Source organism: Bacillus rossius (genome assembly GCF_032445375.1).
Source record: "Bacillus rossius redtenbacheri isolate Brsri chromosome 4 unlocalized genomic scaffold, Brsri_v3 Brsri_v3_scf4_2, whole genome shotgun sequence".
NCBI classification, from domain to species: Eukaryota; Metazoa; Arthropoda; class Insecta; order Phasmatodea; family Bacillidae; genus Bacillus; species Bacillus rossius.
Window position 1 is genome coordinate 3,237,320 of NW_026962011.1, and position 13,041 is coordinate 3,250,360.

The following is a 13,041-nucleotide window of genomic DNA, read 5'->3' on the forward strand; positions in this document are numbered from 1 at the left end:
CTTACCAATTGCATGTAATTGTACATCAACCTGTCCACTGCTACAAAACTAATGTTTTGTCATGAAAATAACTGTAAAAATAGCCACTCGTTCGTGACACAAACTTTCATATTCTGGCATTGCACTGATTGAAATGATTCTTTATTACAAGCATTGGAAGAACATTCTGCAGCCAGATGTGTATGTCCAGAAGGCTTTGGACATTATATTTTCTGATGCTGAAAATGAAGCTGGTACTGCAGAAACAGTATATATCGCACCACCGGATCCATCTGTTCTGACTGATGAAGACTCTGGTGATGAAGATACTGGTGGAATAGCAGAAAACTTGAATCCTCGGCAACTAAGAGCACAAGCAGAATTACGATATAATGATGAAAGGGATGAAGACCCCAGCACTTTTCAACACCTAGCAATATCAGCAAAGAGAACATGGGTGCATGGGAACATGGAATCGTGTTTGAAAACTTTTCCTGAACAGGACTGTAGTAAAAAAGTATAGGGACTTTTCAATTTTAGAACTGTTTGAATTATACATAGATGATGATATCATTGAGCATTTTGTTCGGGAATCAATTATGTATGCTATTTTCAAGAACTATGAACATCCTAGTATTACTAAGAATGAAATAAGATGTTTCATTGGAATTTTGATTCTCAGTGTTTATAACAGTGTTCCCAATAAAATAAATTACTGGGAAAATAGTAAAGACACCAGAAATGAGTTAGTTTGCAATGCAATGAGAAGAAATAGGTTTGAGCAAAACCTAATGTTTTTGCACTGTGCATACAAAAATATGATTGATAATGAAGACAAAATATGGAAAATTAGGCCCTTGATAGAAGAAATCCAAAAGAAATGCCTAGAACATTTCATTCCTCAATAGAAGCTCTCGTATGATGAATCAAAGGTGAAATATTTTGGAAAACACTCATGCAAGCAGTTTATTCGAAGGAAACCCATACGATTTGGATATAAAGTGTGGAGTATGACTTCTGTTCAGGGATATCTAGTTAATTTTAGAATTTATAAAGGGAAATCACCTCGTTCAAACACAGACTATGATAATTATTTTGGTAAGGCAGCTGCACCACTCATTCAAATGATCAAAGACTTTAGTGCAGAAGTAAGAGCTTTGCCTTTCCACTTCTTCTTTGACAATCTGTTCACTGGGCTAAATTTGCTATCTTTTCTTAGAGATAAAGGATATGGTGGTACTGGCACAATTAGAAACAATAGGATACCTAAATCTTGCCCAATGTCATCTAATAGTATTCTACTGAAGAAGGAAAGAGGACATTATGAATCAGCTATTGTCAAAGAAGATGGTGTCATAGTATCCAAGTGGGTCGTTAACGGAGTAGTATCCATTGCATCAAACTGTCTTGGTGTTGAACCACTTGCTACAACAAAACGATATTCCCAGAAGGAGAAACGCATCATTCAAATGCAACGCCCCTTTCTTATTGGAGAGTAGAGCCAGAAAATGGGTGGAGTTGACCATCTGTATCAAATGATCAAAATGTAGGCACATACAGGATAAACATCCGAAACAAAAAATGGTACTGGCCTCTGATATGTCACGGCTAATTGAAGTGTGTGTCCATAATGCCTGGCAGCTGGCAAGAAATTCAAGAAAGAAATATTCGCATTTAGAGTTTAGGCGTGAAATTGTCCAGGTGTACCTGTCGAGGTTTGCGAATCCATCCAAAGGTTTGGGATGACCATCTACTTTATCAAACAAATCAAGAATACCTGATGAAGTCCGATTTGATAGCTTGAATCACCTCGTGAAACATGCATGAAAAAAAGATGTGCTGGAGAAGGATGCCAGTTGAAGACGTCTGCAGTTCGCACTAAGTGTGTAAAATATGACGTGGGACTGTGATTGGACTGCTTTGAAACGTTTCATTCCAAATGAAATTGAATTTAAAAAAAAAAAAATTTGTAGGTCTTACAGTGAATGAACTTTGGAGAAATAGATTGGTGAAGAAGATTATCTATATGATATGAAAATAAGTTAAAAAGAACATCAATATTTTCAAATTCATGTTGATAATTTTTGCTCTCATAACTGCTTAGTGTGTCCATATTGTCGCGGGTTGAAATTTTGCAGGGTTGTTGAAATCAAATTTAGGGACTTTACTGACGGGACTCTGGGCTGGCTGCTCTGTTCACTCGTCAGCGCAAGTGGCGTGACCATGTAATTGGGGCACGGGGCCGGCGCGGCGCGCTGCGGGCTTGCAGAATTTTGTTTGTTTGTTTGGCCGCACGCTGGCGCAGCCACGGGCCGCAGTTACTGGGGCGCGCTGTCGTAACAAGCCGCGCGGTGTGGCCTGCACATTGGGGTAGAGGGGGGGTAGTCTTCCCAGATGTTCTAGTTAGTTGTTTAGTAAATTTGACTTCAATAACGAGCTTTTGTTATGGTAGGCGCGGCAGGGCGCGCGAATTTAAGCGCAAGTGATTGGTGACTCGGGGCTCACTCAGGCGGAGGCTATGCGTCTCACCTGTGGTCACGAGTTGTTAGTTCGTTCGTGATGTAGGAATTCAGGCTCACTCAGGCGGAGGCTATGCGTCTCACCTGTGGTCACGAGTTGTTAGTTCGTTCGTGATGTAGGAATTCAAGCTTTCGGGCGGAAGCTATGGTCGACGCCAGAGGCCACGAGTCGTTTAATTTAAGTTAGGTCATAATGTAGTCGTCAAGCTTTCGGGCGGAGGCTATGGCCCTCGTCAGGGGTCACGCGTCATAGTTTTTAAAATGTAATGTTCGTTCGGGATTTCAAGGGCAGGAGAGGCCCCTACGTTATTTTTTTAAAGTAATCGATCAAGAAAGGCTTTTCGGAAAATGTGAGTATGGACTTATCTTTGTTTTAATTTTAAGTATTAATTATGATTTGAGGTATTCGGAAGGACTAGGGAAGTGTTTAGTGAAGTTCTCTCATTCTCTCTCTTGTAAGGTCGTTCAATCGTTAAGGAAGTAAAGAGATTATTGTTTTAAATTGTAATCCCGCTATTTAAATGTTCTTTAAAATGATGTTGAGTATTTGACTTTAAGAATAAAATAATTTTAATTAAGTATTATGTTATTTTGCAAAATCTCCTTAGTTCAGCTCTCACCAGACATCCTGTACGGGATGACGAACCTATGATCCTAGGTACAGTAAAGTATTTTATGAAGTTAAGACTAGTTGATGCCAAGCGAGTTGTTTCTATGTAAAGAGCTACGATTCTCGCCCCCCCCTCTGAAGGTGGATCGTGACAGAAATGGTGGTGGCACCGGCTAGGTGCCACGTGACAGAAATGGTAGAGTTCGCCGGATAGGTTCTATTTCTGGAGAGAGAGAGAGGTAGATTTTTATGTTTATTATTAAGTTAGTTTCAGCTTCTGATAGCAGGTTATTAAGAGTTTACTTGAGGAGAGGATTACGGAATTTTAGTCTATAGTGGAGGAAGTCTTTGAGATTTTTTTTTTGACGTAACAGATGTTTATTTGAGGATACTTGTAAGGATAAAGTTTATAGTGATAAGTTGTTTTAAGTCGTTGAATTTATTGTAGATTTATATCGGGGATTATTACGTGAGGAGAATACGTTATAAGTTAAATGCTTATTAAAGATAATGCAAGTGGTTTAGTTTTATTAAAGTTAATTTAAGATTGTAGGTTAAGAGAATTATAATTTAAAATAAAAATTTTTTGTCGTAAATAGGAATTATTTTCAAGTGAAGTTTGTTTTGTTGTCGTGCGCGTAGGAGACGAGACGTACGAATTAAATCAGTCGAGGGAAGGATAAACGTTAGAAAGGAATTAAAGAGAAAACGAGAGTTTATGTAAAAGAGAGTTATAGAATTTATAGTGATGTTTTGTTTTAATTAGAAAAATGTTGAGAGTTGTTTCAGAACGACACGTCAGTGGACGTGGCAGAGTGAACACGTGACGGGGAGGTGCTGAGACCTAGCGGAGAACGGAGGAACCGCAAGCGAGGGTTGGCGCACCTGATGGAATTCGGTGACGTCACGAGCACGTACAGAGACGTGGACGGCCGTGACCTTGTTTTGATCAGCTGTACGGTAACTTAGCGATAAGAAAATAGACTATTGGTTAAATAAATTTAAATTTAAGTGTGTTTTAGAAGAAGAGGAACTTTCAGTATGTAAGTAATTTATTTTAAGAAGTGTATGATGTATAGGCTAGAAGTGTTTCGTTGTAAGTTGTTTATGTTTTTGTTAGTTAAATACTACCTCGGTTTTAAAAATATTTTTTTTGGGATTTGTAAACATTATTAAGGAGGTACACTATAAAATCGATAAGCATTGAGAAAACTGGGAAGGCTAGATTTTGTGTGTAGAGGGAATTTACTCCAAAAGAACAGAGAGACAAAATTAATGTTTTCATTAGGGCGAGGGACCCTAAGGTGAGGCGTTGTGTCCCTGGGAAGAAAGGGAATTGTAGCGCAGACCATAGGAGATGGGCTGACTACGGAATTAAGGGTCAGGAGAATCCTGAGAGTTGTGAGTAGTTTGGGGCAGGAGTTCCCCATGGTAGTACCGAAGTGGCTATCCTGTATGGGATAGGGTACCATTTCAATGAAGTTTGTTGGTGGGGTTAGAGCCCCCTGTGTAGTGGGCCTATAGCAGATAGGCACTACAGTGAAATTTTTGGTTATTTTGTGAGGTAAATTCCCTGGAGGTTAAGTAAGATTGGATTCAGTTAGGAAGGAGGGAAATGAGAAACATTGCTGTAGAGAGTTAGTGTACTTGCCTAATGTGAAATTGAATTTTAATAAATTAATTAATGAGAAAGTTTTTTCTGGTCAAATAATAATGGAAGGGAATTAATTAATTTTTTTGAGTAAGGTGTTTTAAGTAATTAAATAAAATAATGTGAAGAAGTTTGAATAATTGGGGAGGAATTTCTTTAAGAGTTTAGATAATTGTTTTTGAATTTATTGAGATATTCAGCCAGTGGAGTTTGAGTATGAGAGATACAGTGAGATTTCAAGGAAATTGGTTGTTTATTAATTAGGACGAATGAGATTTTATGATTTAGAGTCAGTAAGCATAGTTAAATTTACGACATAATATTTGTTGACAGTTTACAGTTATTAAGGAGAAAACAGAGTAATCTATTTATTTTTATTTTAATGGTTTGAAGATAAGATTATGAATTTTTTTTGGAAGTTTCTTTGGCATGTTGGAATAATTTTTTTTGATTTTTAGAATTTACAGAGAAAATTTAATTGATTTACATTAGTTTGAAAGTATGGAGGTTTAATGTTCGATTAGCCCTAACTTGATGGTCGGATCCCAAAAGAATGCCGTAAAACCGATAGCCAATTGAGAGGAATGCGGTAGGCGCTTGTGTAGAGAGGGGTTGTGGGAAAACTCCTTGGGACTGATGGCAGATCAGGGGCCCTAAATAGTGTGTGATGCTGTAAAACCAGTGCAGAGAAAGCCTGGTATGCTTAAATTTTTGGGCACAGGTTATGTAAACCTGGGGTTCCATGGGATTTAGTCATGTTAGCTGCTGTGAGACATTAAGATTTCCAGGCTCCATAGTAAATTCAATGTAAATTTTTGTTTTCTTAAAATAATAAATTTGTGTTTAATTTTTTTGAGATATTTGATTTGTAACAGTGAATACAGACCCCGAGGAATAAGAGTTGTCATGATGTGAGAGGAGAAGGTGGTAGGCCTAAAAGGGTACAGGCACCACAGAGGTTATGTGCATTGCATAATTTAAATATAAGGAAACTTGAGAATTTGAAATTTTGTTGTTGGGTTGGACACCCATAAGAAGAGTATAGGCAGAATTTTTATTGTTATGAGATGTCTAATTTAATTGAAAAGAAGAAAGTTTAAAGATGCAAGGTAACATTATTATTGTAATAATTGAAAGAGATTAAGAGGTAGAGAGAAATAGGCAGTTTTTGTTTGTAAGTACTAAAGTTTACATATAGAAATTTAGTAACTAAGAATGAATAATAAGTTAAGTCTAGTGTAAAAGTTTTTTTTAAGTTTGTTAAGTTAAGAGTCACAAGTAAATTTTTTTTTAGAGAGAATGTCTTTGATAGGAAGTATTAGAAACTTATGGGAATTTTAGGGTAACATAAATAATGTAGGTAATGAATAATAAATAGATGGTAGGTCTTAAGTTAGGATTAACATTTGAAGCAGAATTTAATTAAGAAGAAGGAAAATAAATAGGCCTAATGAAAAGAACAAAAAAGGATTTTATGGTAAAGCATTTTTTTTAAGTAATAAACAATGAATAATAATGTTGTTTCAGGGTAATGTGTACTAATAATACAATTTTTTTTTTAGGACCAAAGAACAGGAATTATGTAATTTAAATTAACATGTATTTTTGAAACTGTTACAGATTCCTTAAGATGAGCTGAGCAGCAGTCCAGTTTACAAGATGACAAGAGTTCGAGAGACAAGATACAAGATCACTGAAACAAGAGCCAAGACTGAAGATTCAAGAGAAGAGAAAGCTGGCAGCCATGGACTTACAAGTGGAGATTAATAAGGTCATGTAAAGTTTTATTTTTTTTATGGAAGACAGTAACTGGAGTTTTTTTTTGTTATAAACATTATTTACAGAACTTTTTAGGTTATAGTAATGTAATGGAACTAGTGAGTTGTGGTAGCTGTCAAAAAGAACTAATACCTTAAGTTTAATTTTTAAAGTTAATTTTCTTAATTTACAGAGGGATTAGTAGTTTTTTTTAAAACCTTATTTAGGTTGGAATTTAAATACAATAGCTTATTATAAATGTGTACGAACAGTTCAAGTTCACAGTACTGATAGGTAGGTCAGATGATCTTATTGATTTTGATGATTTGTTGTTTTGAGTTGATTTTTAAGTGTTGTGAATTAGACAATGAAATAGTTCTGAAAACTTAAATTATTTCAAGCTAAGAAATAGTAAAGTTAATTGTAACTCAAAGGACACCAGAATTTAATTTTTTTTTGAATTAGTAATGTTTGAAAATTTTATACTTTACAAGAAAGGTTATAAACAAACAGATCGGATGGAACAAGGATGCAGTAAATCACAATTTCATTTAGAATTATTGATTAGCTTTTGAGGTTATGAAGTAAAAGTAATTATAATTTAAAAGTTTGAATAAAAAAATGTTTTTTTTTATTTGTTTGAAATAGAAAGTTTAAAAGTTAATTAGTCATGATCTAGGTGGGTGATGGGGTGGGAATTGGCCACTCTTTTTCCCTATAACCTCCCTAACATGGCCTTCTATTACATCTAACAGAAAAAAAAAAGAAGAAAAAGAAGACTTATTATTAGTTAGAATGTTTTTTTATGAAGATACCTGATGAACTTTTTTTTTATTGTTGGGAAGAATAGTAGCAAGATTAATCAGATGTTTTACTCAGAAGAAGAAGAAGAAGAAGATAAAGCAGTTTTATGACTCGACAAGCCAGAGATTGGTGTTTCCCCTCTGCGCTCCTATTGACTACGTTGTTTACTCTCATGGGATAGCTGGTTCGGCACCATGGAGAGAGATTGGTGGGCATTGTGGTTGCCCCCAGAAGAAAAGAAGAGTAGAAGAGGTTATGGGTGGGTCATGTGAACTGACCTTCAACCCAGTTACTTCGTGGGGACTATTTGCTGTATAGAGAAGATCAAGACTCAAGAGTTAGGGAAAATCATTGGAGGTCATGTTTCCCTTCCTTAAGTTTTTCCTATCAAATTATTTGCCTGATTAGATTATGCTAAGGGTGGGATACTTTATGTTAGCAGTTGAATTAATTAATTTTATTTTTTTGTGTGTTTGCATCCTTGCCCATCGATTGCAGTTTAGTAGTTAGTTTTGTATTTGTCAGGCGTGATGGTAATGCCTGTTGATGATGTTTCAGAATTGTAATCTGTTCGTGATGAGGATGGCACAACTCCGAAGCAGATGTGGGGAGAAGTTGTGAGCTGCCCTGGAAGCCAGTCCAGTAGCTGTTGGAGTTGAGTGGTGTTTGCTGATGGCCAGCCCAGGGAGCTACTCTTCTCGACAACACTGACTTCGAGGAGTTGCACCAACCTTCACGAGATAAGAGTTTAATTAATTGAAACACTGTAAGGACACTTAATTTTTTTTGAAGAACGAAAGAAGTATGGTAATAAACGGAAACAAAAAAAAAAAAATAATAATAATTATCAAGAATTTGCACATTGTTTAACGAATACTGAGAAACTAAGAACAGTAATTTAATTTGTAAAGAGAGCTTCACTAACAGAACAATTTTTTTAGAATTGAGAACTCGAGCCTCTGAAGGTTCCTGTGAGAACAAACCAGATAAAAGTTTTACATTTAATTTTATGAATACTTGTTGTTTTAAAATAAATCTTATGCAGAATCTAGATGTATGTTCAGACAGCAAGGAACTAAGAAAATTATTATTTTTGTGAAATGAGGAATTTATAGTTATGGTTTAATGGAAAAAGACAATTTGTAATTTTGAGGTAGCTCGATGGGGCTCGAGCTCTGTGAGGGGAGGGTTATGTCGCGGGTTGAAATTTTGCAGGGTTGTTGAAATCAAATTTAGGGACTTTACTGACGGGACTCTGGGCTGGCTGCTCTGTTCACTCGTCAGCGCAAGTGGCGTGACCATGTAATTGGGGCACGGGGCCGGCGCGGCGCGCTGCGGGCTTGCAGAATTTTGTTTGTTTGTTTGGCCGCACGCTGGCGCAGCCACGGGCCGCAGTTACTGGGGCGCGCTGTCGTAACAAGCCGCGCGGTGTGGCCTGCACATTGGGGTAGAGGGGGGGTAGTCTTCCCAGATGTTCTAGTTAGTTGTTTAGTAAATTTGACTTCAATAACGAGCTTTTGTTATGGTAGGCGCGGCAGGGCGCGCGAATTTAAGCGCAAGTGATTGGTGACTCGGGGCTCACTCAGGCGGAGGCTATGCGTCTCACCTGTGGTCACGAGTTGTTAGTTCGTTCGTGATGTAGGAATTCAGGCTCACTCAGGCGGAGGCTATGCGTCTCACCTGTGGTCACGAGTTGTTAGTTCGTTCGTGATGTAGGAATTCAAGCTTTCGGGCGGAAGCTATGGTCGACGCCAGAGGCCACGAGTCGTTTAATTTAAGTTAGGTCATAATGTAGTCGTCAAGCTTTCGGGCGGAGGCTATGGCCCTCGTCAGGGGTCACGCGTCATAGTTTTTAAAATGTAATGTTCGTTCGGGATTTCAAGGGCAGGAGAGGCCCCTACGTTATTTTTTTAAAGTAATCGATCAAGAAAGGCTTTTCGGAAAATGTGAGTATGGACTTATCTTTGTTTTAATTTTAAGTATTAATTATGATTTGAGGTATTCGGAAGGACTAGGGAAGTGTTTAGTGAAGTTCTCTCATTCTCTCTCTTGTAAGGTCGTTCAATCGTTAAGGAAGTAAAGAGATTATTGTTTTAAATTGTAATCCCGCTATTTAAATGTTCTTTAAAATGATGTTGAGTATTTGACTTTAAGAATAAAATAATTTTAATTAAGTATTATGTTATTTTGCAAAATCTCCTTAGTTCAGCTCTCACCAGACATCCTGTACGGGATGACGAACCTATGATCCTAGGTACAGTAAAGTATTTTATGAAGTTAAGACTAGTTGATGCCAAGCGAGTTGTTTCTATGTAAAGAGCTACGATTCTCGCCCCCCCCTCTGAAGGTGGATCGTGACAGAAATGGTGGTGGCACCGGCTAGGTGCCACGTGACAATATGGACACATGTATTTTTAGCCACTGTAAGAGAAATAGATTTTTTATATCATTTTTTTTGTGATTATATAGTGTGTTTTTAGTTTATATGTTGAAGGAAAATGAAATCATGAGAAACAAAATTAATTTGGGCAGTAAAGGGTTAAATTTGTAGGCTTCTGTGATGTCTTACGATTAGTGTGTTTTTGAAATTATTATAGTTTTCTTTCGTTTTTTGCCTGTTGCACCCTTAATCTCTGGCTTTTATTTGGTAGTTTATAAACTATGCCTAAAACTACCGGTCTAGTGAAGTCCGATTCCGATGTGATTATTTACTGAATATATTCAATATTACCGATTTGTTTGAGTAATTGAATCGAGGCAAACGTTTCTATGATCGGTTGAATCTATTAGTTTATGTCGATTTTTGTATGCCAACAATAAATGTAAATAGTTATGCAGAACAGTAAAAATTTTATGTATTTCTAATTCCATAATTCCGGAATGTTGTTTTAATTGATACATTCAAATAGATTAATTGAATATAATTGTCAAATTATTACAGTGCGTGGGATAGAATAACTTCGATCAAAATCGATTCAGTTGAATAGAATATAAAGATAAATATTGGCCATCCCTAACCCTACATCTACAGTGAGTTCTTAGGCCCGTTATATGATGACTCAGAACTGAAGACGAATTACATAAACCTTTGAATATATATACTGTATAGAAGTCGCGAGTGGATAGTCTACTTGTAAACTTCTTCGGTGTGTTGAGCCCCACGTTGTGGTAGCCACTTTCTCTACTGCTGCTTGCTGCTACTCTTGTTGGTGTATGCTTACTGCTGGCACCAGTACCAGTTATAGTACTTGTTGATTTATAAATAAAATAAACCCTTTTGTTGTGTGTGTGTTGTCATGAAGATATACACTGGCTGTTACTATATTTCAATATATATATATATGTCAATGGTACTGTTATGCTTTTGTAGAGTGACCCTTAGAAACATGTATAAATGTTATTTACCATAAAACACACTCTTGGACACAGGTAGTTAGATAACATTTATCGACACATAGGAATAGAATCCAGGTTTTTATTAAGAATAAAATGGTTATTCATCAGGGACAACTAACATATGTGTAGAGATAAAATCAATATTAATATAATAAGATAAAAATCACAGAAAAACAATCCTAACGATACTGAACATGACTCGTGCATATGCGCTTATGTAAATTAAACATCAGGATTATACGTAGCACACATGAATCGTTTACAAAAGTTCGTTAGTGTAAGTTCAAATAATCAATCAAATAATGTTCTTACGGACGCATTCTTACATAAACGAAAAATGTTTGAAATCTTAGCACAATTAATTAGTATGATTACTTTTAACGATTCTATTTGGGTCGTATTTGCCTTGGCTTAACTCAGTTTATATGGTAGAGACACGAAACTAGTACTCCCGTTTCACCTCTGGGTATCACAAAATAAAATAATAATTTAAATCTTGGAAATAACAATTCATGACGTAGTTCAGGATAATTGACAACTTTTGCGTGAAAACTAATCAGTTTGTAGTCAAATCGGAGTGATTTACGACGAAATTACATTCGACTGGGTATGTCTATGGGCGATAAAAAATGCAAGATCTTTACTTACAGATTTTTCACTCCTAATAACATATCCGTCAGAATATGCCCTTATAATCTTACACATTATTTATTTATTCGTCGTTTAAGCTCATCCTGAGTGTCGGATGGCATAATCTAGCTAGCTATCTTTCAAATTTAAAATAGGCCTCGCGCCTTTGCGTCGGCATCAGACGCCTTCATACAACCAACCTTTTATTAATTAAGACGTTCTAGACGCCTCGCCTTTAAAACACGGCCTCTCATTGGCCGAACCCAAAATCGGTTAACGTAATTTACAATAGGAATACCGTAAATAACACTTATCAATACAATTGAAAACACAGAAATGCGGTAAATTTAAAACGAAAATTTCCAACAATGAAAATTTCTTAAAGTAATACCCCGAATAAAATCATCGTTTATTCGTTACGTTCATTAGTCCTTAGAGGGGTATTACTCAATTGACTGTCCATATAAGTCCATTTCAGGTCATAGAGCATAGCTCTCGTAGATATACATAGTTAATAAAAATATATTTAAATAACTTTTGCGGGCGAACAATATACAAATTAAATAATAAAATTTCATAATAATAATAACAATCAAAATAATATGTTTTTATAAATAATAATATCATTAAAATAAATCATTACGTTCTGTGCATTCTGAAACTAGTAACAGCACAATAGGATTTACTCTACGTTTTTCAGGAGCGTATAATGAGCAGCTTGGGAACTTCACCACTGCAGTGCGCTGCCGTAACACCCTGAATCGTCTTAATTGTTATTTACACGTTAGAGCGCAGCACTGTCGCCCGCTGTCATTCCCAGCACCCCCTACTCATCATTCACTGCAGCTCAAGGTCGTTCAACGGGAGGGGGAATGGGTGTTTGAAGAGTTCAACACTTGTCCGCTAGGGACCACCACAAGTCGATGCCCTAGAGATGGTGGCGATTGCGGTGGTGAATTAACCAACTACCTCAAACCGTATTATAAATTTTAACCTGGGCTGGCGACTTCTATACAGTATATATATTCAAAGCATAAACTGAGACGGATCTCGCGGAAAGAAATATCCACAATGCCATACACGCGAATACTAACATAAATATCGGAGTGGCAGATAAAGCAGTACATTTTCTCTTGTTTTTCATATTAATTGTGCTTGTTTTATTTATATGTACCAACGGTACGCTTTAAGGGATGAAAATGAGGGATGGGGTGGATGTAGGCAGTGACCTTAAAATTTTTGTGCAAAAGTTCTTCAAGAAGTACCAAATTTCTGCCTGAAATGGGGGGAAGGGGGAGTGTTGTGGTTATTCTACATTCCCCTTTTTTCTAAATCATTTGAAGACAGTGATTTCCCCCTTAATTTAAACGCAAAGTGTGCTAAATTTTATCATAAAGTAAAACAAAAAATATGCTGTTTTAGGAGTTGTGAAAGGGGGATGGTGGTGTTTTTTTTTTTTAATTTCTTGTAGAGAGTGTCCCAACCCCTTTTTTATAAATCAATTAGGCAGTTATTTTCCCCTTATTTTAAATGCAAAAGTGAACAAAATTTCATCAAGTTCACAAACCATATTATGCTCTTGCATTTCAAAACTTTTTTTCGAGTAAATTAATTTTTCGTAAACGGAAACTAACCTGATTACCATTTGTTACGTTTGCGTGCTTTTTGTATGTGGCAGACGGATGGCGAAACGT

General features: G+C 36.4%; 1 long non-coding RNA gene across 1 annotated transcript; it reads left to right on the plus strand.

The window, feature by feature from the left end:
- Window positions 1–4,067: 4,067 nt before the first annotated feature.
- Window positions 4,068–8,156, plus strand: LOC134542166 (uncharacterized). The gene is made up of 2 exons (XR_010076748.1): window positions 4,068–4,151; window positions 6,380–8,156. It is a non-coding gene; the product is annotated as an uncharacterized LOC134542166 (long non-coding RNA).
- The last annotated feature ends 4,885 nt before the right edge of the window (window positions 8,157–13,041 follow it).